This window comes from Belonocnema kinseyi, chromosome 7, assembly GCF_010883055.1.
Source record: "Belonocnema kinseyi isolate 2016_QV_RU_SX_M_011 chromosome 7, B_treatae_v1, whole genome shotgun sequence".
Classification (NCBI taxonomy): domain Eukaryota; kingdom Metazoa; phylum Arthropoda; class Insecta; order Hymenoptera; family Cynipidae; genus Belonocnema; species Belonocnema kinseyi.
Window position 1 is genome coordinate 125,842,436 of NC_046663.1, and position 7,491 is coordinate 125,849,926.

The following is a 7,491-nucleotide window of genomic DNA, read 5'->3' on the forward strand; positions in this document are numbered from 1 at the left end:
TTTTAATCAGATAATCTAAAGGCAATTATACTGAACCGTTCAGCTACCTTTTTCCCGGAAATTTTTTTGTTGTTTTTTGTAATCGGAAGTGGCAGGTTGTGTACAGTGCACGGGGATATACCAGAGGCTTGGTGCAAGAGCGGCAGGTGGGGGGCTCGACTGTCTTCCCAAGTTACTCACCAGGGGTCCGTACTTTTGGTATTAACATATCTAAAACAGGTTTCTACGATCCAGTAAATAAATATAATATAATTTTTTTGGTTTCTTCACACAATTTTCGCTATGAAACGACTGTATTCGCACGTGCATTCATTACATAGGGCCACAAGATGAAATTGAGGTGAAGCATCTTTCAGCCTAGTTGACCTTTGTGTTTTTGGGGTCGCTGTTCACGATCCCGGTGTCCCTTAGGCTCCATCAGGTCTAGATCAAGGTCAAATGAAGGTCAAACTCCGTTATTCAGACGATATAATTTTTATTACACCCCTGATTATGTTTGTGTGTTACTATTCGTGTATGTGGGTACTGTGTGTAGACTCGTGCGTATCTGGGCGTTTATGTAGGTGTTATGTGCGGCTGTGTCTGCCTATCTATGGCTGTGTGTATATGTATTTGCTGTTAGTTGTCTGCAAGTAGATCTGTGTTAACGTACGTTAGCCCGTTTGCATAAGTGCGCATGTGTGTCTATTTGCGTATTTGGGTACAATCTGAGGCTTTGTGTGGATTCGTGTATCCTTATGTGTGCCTGTGTGTGTATATATGTGCTGATTCCGCTTATTCCTCAAGGGTTTTTGGCGCTATGGAAAAAATTGAGGGTGTTAAAGCAATTCTAGTTCAAAATTTGAGTTCAGATGTTATATAACGAGATTATGTAGGTTGGAAGAATGGATTCTTTTAATGGAATCGCATAGCAGATTTGTACACCCAATGCAAATAAAAAATTTATGTACGACGTGTTCCTTTGTTCGCAAAAGATCTACGGAGGGATTTTCTCTTGTGTACATTTGATGTGTCTCTTTTCAAAGACCAACAATAGTCTGACATTTGTTTACATCCCCAACACCTTGATATCTTCTCTCAAAGCCTTCAAGTATTGGTGAAATCTCTTACCCTGCTCCTCACTGAAGTCCCCCAGATTTTCAGGGAAGTAATCAATGTGTGAATGGAGGAAATGGATCTTTAAATTTTTTAAATATCCCATCTTTCGGTATTTTTCCAACAATCGGTCTCATTCATCAGTTCCCTTATTTGGAAGCCATCCAAAACACCTTCATTGATTTTCATTTCAGAAATATTGTGAAATTTCTCAAATATATAATGAAAGCATTGTTCTCTGATACCATCATTGCATTGATAAGCTGTTTAAATAAGCCAAGTTTGATATGTAATCGTGGAAGGATGACTTTATGACTAGAAATGAGACTCTCTTATAGTATGTTCATAGATCCTGGAGTTAATTCTTACCTGAGTGGCCAGTCCTTTTTCACATAATGTTTTTCTCGACACGACTGTCCCAAACACAAATAAAACATGGACACTTTGTGTTTATTGTATTGCTCTTTCAAGATCACTGAATTACCAACCGGTATAGGGGCATATATGTTTCCATTGTGAAGTAAGACAGCTTTCAAACTCCTCACTGATGAATCAATAAATAGTCGGCAGTCACTAGCTACATATTGAACACTTTTATACTCATTTATCAGTCCTTCAACATCATTGAAAACCAAACCCTTTGCTTTAAAGAAAAATTTCCGGAATGGGCGGTCTCGATCACGATAAAAACTCACTTGAGTACCTGCAGCTAAAAAATTCTTCTCGTTTAATCTAGAAGCTACGAGTTCGGAAATTTCTTTTGAATGTGCTGCGTATCTAACCAAGTCACTTTGCTCGTCTTCAGTAAAACCATGAGAATTTTCGGGCTGACCATCTTATGATTTTTGCGATGCATTTAGCTCGTCATTTTGCTGATCTGCGAATTCTTCAAATGACATTCTTCTGACTGTATCATTAGTTTCTGTTTCAAAAGAGACTTCGTCAGTAAATATCTGATGTTCACTTTCAGCCTGTTCAATGCTGATTAAAACAGCATGAGTCACAGATTGAACAGATGCATATAATATTGTAGAATTATTCTTTCTATTGTACCTAGATGTATTGGTCAAGCAGAAATAGCAATCAGCGTCATGACCTTTTGGCTCTCGCCAGATCGTAGGAGAAACAAATATCTGTTTCTTCTTTTCCAGGATTCGCAGGGAGCAAGTGACGCATAATATTTTTGGAGTCCAAAAATTGTCCATTCCACTGGTATCTATATAGAAACATTTTTTGTAATGTGCTTTTAATGTATCTGTAAATTGCCTCCCCTGATTCCTGATGACATATTTCCCACAAACAACTCAAATCGAATTGTTTAATCGATGATAACATGGTGTTGTTGATGAAGTTGTAGCATTAGACTCTAAAAGGACCAAGTTTTCCACCAAATTAGAGCTGTGGTTGGATGATGATGACGATTGCGGGCCCGCTTGCTCACCCTGACTAATCGCCGATACTGGGTTTCCGAGTCCCTCTATCATACGGCTACTTTTTCTTATGCCTGCCATGACGGCTTGAACGCCTTCACCCAGGGACTTCGCCGGTGACCCGTTGCCCACCGTCACCACGCGGAGGTGCCCTGGGAGCAGGCACAAGAAATGTCGATTTACGATGTCCCTTCTTATAGCATGTTATGTAAGTAATAAATCTTGGCCTTTGTTTGACCTGGAGAATGACCCTGTTGGTCAAATCTAAGGTCATCACTTACGGTGAAAATTTTTAACAGTTGAATGTGATTTCGTAAAATGATAGGCCCATGGTCTGAAATTTAAAGTCGGTTGAATTTAAACACTCAAGCTTGAAATTAAACATTAACGCGTTCAATTTCTCAATTTCTCATTTTGGACATCAGCTGTGAGATCGAAAGTAGGATTTTACCTCTATATAACCTCCAAATGACCTTCAGATTTCGGTTTGACCAACAGATCAAGACGTATTAAAAAAAATGTCCACTTTTTCAGAATCTGGGGTCAAAAAATTGCATCAATCGAAATAAGGTGTTTGACCTTCATTTGACCCTGAACTAAACGTGATGGGGTCATATGGACACCGGCATTATGATCAGCGACCTCAAAAACGTAAAGGTCCACTGATTCAAGATCCGTTCCTAGCTCAGATATCAGCCGATAGATTAAAAGAAGGATTTGACTTCTAGATGACCTCCAAACGACCTTCAGAGGACGGTTCGACAAACAGTTTAAGACGTATTCGGACGTAAAATTTTCCGCTCTTTCAGAATCCGGTGTGAAAAAAATTGCATCATTCGAATTAAAGTGTTTAATCTTCATTTGACCTTGATCTAGACGTGATGGGGTTATATGGACACCGAAATCGTGATCAGCGACCCCAAAAAAGAAAGGTAAACTAGGCTGAAAGATGCTCCACCTCAATTTCATCTTGTGGCCCTGAGTTATCAATTGTCAAATTACGAAAATAAATGTATTATCAACAAAACAGTTTTCAACTGTGAAACGTAAAGGAAACGAAATTTGTAATTTAACATTTTCAAAATTTTGAAGATGTTGTATATTTAACATTTATAGTTTAAAGTTGTACAAATGTTCCGCGCCAAGGCAAAAAAAAATCATTAATGTAATAAATAACGAAAAAAATCGTTATTTATAAATTAGTGGAAAAAATTAGATCTGCTTTATTTTCCACATGTAAATAAACTGTTTAGGGAAGATAAAAACCAAATATCGTTCACTAAAAATTGAAAGACGTCAAACGTCAATTTTATTATTTTTTTATAGCAGTTAAATATATTAAAAATGTGCGCGTATGTGGGTAGTAGGGAATAAAGAAGAGTGTCTACGAAATAAAACAATAATAATAACTTTTATTTACACCCCCCCTACCCCCCTTTATCGCCCGAAACATCACCCAAAAATGAAAAATTAATATTTTTACGTATTACTGTTGGTTTGTTGTATTGGTTGGTGTATTGGTGGGTGGGGGAGCTCTTGAGCCCCCCCCCCCTCTGGCGCTCAAACATAGAAGTCTATTCTGCCACACCTCTGTAAATTGCTCGAAAATGACCAGCGACCCGCGTGCGATAGTCTCCTCGTCATGGAGCCTCTTCCCTGGGAGGACACTGTCCTCTTTTGAGGGTACCTACAGTTTAAGGTGGGTTCCGAACCACCAGTGGACCAGTTTAAAGTACATTGAAAAATTTCGATTGGTGCCGACACAAGGATCGAACCCCAGTCCTCCTGCTTAGAAGTCTGGCGCGCAATCGTCTGAGTCACCGGGACTCTTTTTTACGCATTACTGGTAAAAATAATCTATTTTTTGATTGAATAGTAATAGTTTGTGATTGCTTGGAGTATTATATTTTGTTTAAAAAAATATATAATTATTTAAACAATTAATTATTGTCTGTCTAAAAAATTCTCTATTTCTGTAAACTATTTTTTTTGTTCTAACAGTTTTTTTCAACAACTTAAAGAAAAAGGATATAAAATAGAACACACCTAATTATTTTTCTGTCTTTACAGTTTATACAAAAATGTATTAACAATTTGTTAATTTGTTTAAACAAATATAATTGGCTCAAAACAATTATTTTTTCCAAACATATTTTTTAAATAGTATGTTCTGAATTGAACATAATATAACTTTTTTTCTCACTCTGCTTTAAATTGAGTATGGATGGTTTACATTTTTTTGGCGCACTATTAAATAAATCATAAAATTCATAATAAAATTTAAATTATAAAAGTGCATTTATTATTGCATTCTTTATGGTTTTGAAATCTTGACTATAATTATATTATAAAAAAGTAAATTCAAGAATCCAAATTATGATTCAAGTTTCAACATTTTCCCTGAACAAGATTTATGAGGACGCAGTGCTATATTTTAGGTCATTTATAATAATTGAAATGATAAAAACATTACTTTAGTTAACTCTGTACAATTAGTACAATTTATCTAAAATCATTTCAATAATAAAACGCATAAGACAAGTCAATTTTGAATATTGGAAATCACTGTTGAGGATTTAACACCTGAGTTACACTGCCTCCCCCCTCCAAATTTGATATCTTTGTTAATTAGCTAGCGCAAAATTTTTTAGTGGTGACGCATTTGAGCGCATTTGAAGTTATGAAAGATAGGTATGATGAATTTGGAAAAATGTTCTTAGTTTAGAAAAATGACGTTAGCCCCCCCCCCCCCCATTTCGATCGGTAATAACTCCGTCCACAATGTGGCGCAAAATTTTTTTTCTATGGCGCATATGAGCGTATTTGGGGAGCAATTCAGTGGGCTATACAAAACTCAAAAATTAAGAGTGGGGGGGGGGGTGGTATAACTGACCTATTTTTTTAAATTGTAATAAGAAGTAACTCAATCTTACAAAATGTCATTTTCCCTGCTCCAAAAATCTAACTCTAAGAAAAAATGTAAGTTTGCTTAATTTTTATTTTATTAGCATTTAATACTAAAACATGACATAAAAATTGCCATAATTTTCGTATTTTTGTTGTTTTAATATCAGAGCTAATTACATTTTTTAAACCCCAATTATGAAAAATAATATTAACCAAATGCTATAAATTCACAGAAATATTATGTACTTTAATAGTCTAAATTTTTAAAAAGAATTTGACGCCATTTTTATTACATTTTATTTGTAATAAATATATAAGTTTCCTTAGTTTTTTATTTAGTTTCATTTAACAATTTCGTTTATTTCTTTATCTTGTATTTATTGAGAAAAATAAGTTGAAACTTTAAAATTTTCTCCACCGGTCATGTATAGAAAACTATATTTTCCAGCTGGTCGATTAACCTTTTTTTTGCATTTTAGTTGTTTAACTGTTTACATATTTAATTCTATTCAAGATTCTTTATTTTTCTAAAATAATTATTTTAAATTATTTCCTTTAATAAAAAACTTGCTTTTTTAAATTTGTTCGCAACTAAATTTATTTTCTAATAATTTCAATATTTCATCAACTTTTAGTTTCTTGTATAAAATTTTAAAGGCTTATGCATTATAAATTAATTACCTCATTAACAAAAAAAGGTTTTTTAAGAAAAAGAATGACAATCATGCAAAACCCCCGACTTTTTTATTTGAAAAAGATATTAACAATGTTTATTTCTTGCATAATTAAAAAGAAATTTGGAAGGAATTTCATATTTGAATAAAATTATGAATCCAACCAAAAAATGCATGATCTGGCACTTTTTTGTTAGACTTACTTTTTCAATAATTGTCTACTCCTTTTCAAAGATCTTTATTGAAAACCGAAGTTTAATTCCACTCTATTGTATTTTTCACAGCTTTCTTCTAACTGCAATTCATAACCCAGTAGACAATTAAACATAATGTAAAAATGACAATTGAATATGACAAGTCAAAACTGTCATCTAGGTACTTGAAGTTAAAGTAAATATTTATTTCTGACAATATTAAAACTTCCATTTTAATATTGAGTCTACTAAATTAAAAAGGAAGATATTTAAAAATGATTTACGCCTAGCGTTATAATGCTTAAAGCTTCTTGTTCCTTAAAAATAAATATATAAGCCTTCTAATTTTATTAGGATCAAATTAATGGCCTCCAAAATATGATAATCCCCAAATACAAACATTTAGAATTCTGCATTTCAATTTTCAATTCAAAACTTTCAAAATTAAATAATTTGAATTTATCAGGTTATACTTGAGGCATATTCAAAATTTAAAAAATATTAATGCTTGCATTTTTAATTTATCAACTCTATGAAAAAAAATTCAAATAATACAATTCTTGAAATTTCTGCTTATAAAATTACTGAATTTGAATGTTTCAAATTGAAAATAATTAAAACCTTTCAATTTAAAATTCCTCCCATTAGAAAAAGTTTTCGATTTCGAAGGCTTTACATTTATTCCAATTTTTCACGAGGTTTGACATCAAATGATCTGCTTATTGCAGCTTAAAATTATTTATATCCTAAAGCCGCGAAAAATGTATTGCCGAATCATAAGTGATTTCATTTAAAACGTTTAAAATTAAATAATTTGAATTGACATGTTATACTATAAGAATATTCAAAATTTCACAGATACTGAGATTTTGAATTTTAAATTTATAAACTAGTTTCTTTTAATAATTATTAATTTATCCTTACGCTTCTAAAATAAAATCATTACACTGTAATTTTAATTGTTTTTATTTTAAATTTCTCTCATTTAAAACCTTTTAATTTCAAAGGCTTTGAAGTTATAATCCAATTTTTGAAACTGAATAATTTTGAGTGGAATAATTATTTAATTGCTAACATACTTCTAATTTGAAATAAAATTGTGGGTCCGGATGCAATAAGGGCACATAAAATTTTTTCGTGCGAAAACGAAGTCCCCTGGAGGCTTTAGAAAAAATTTTCGAATTTTAATTT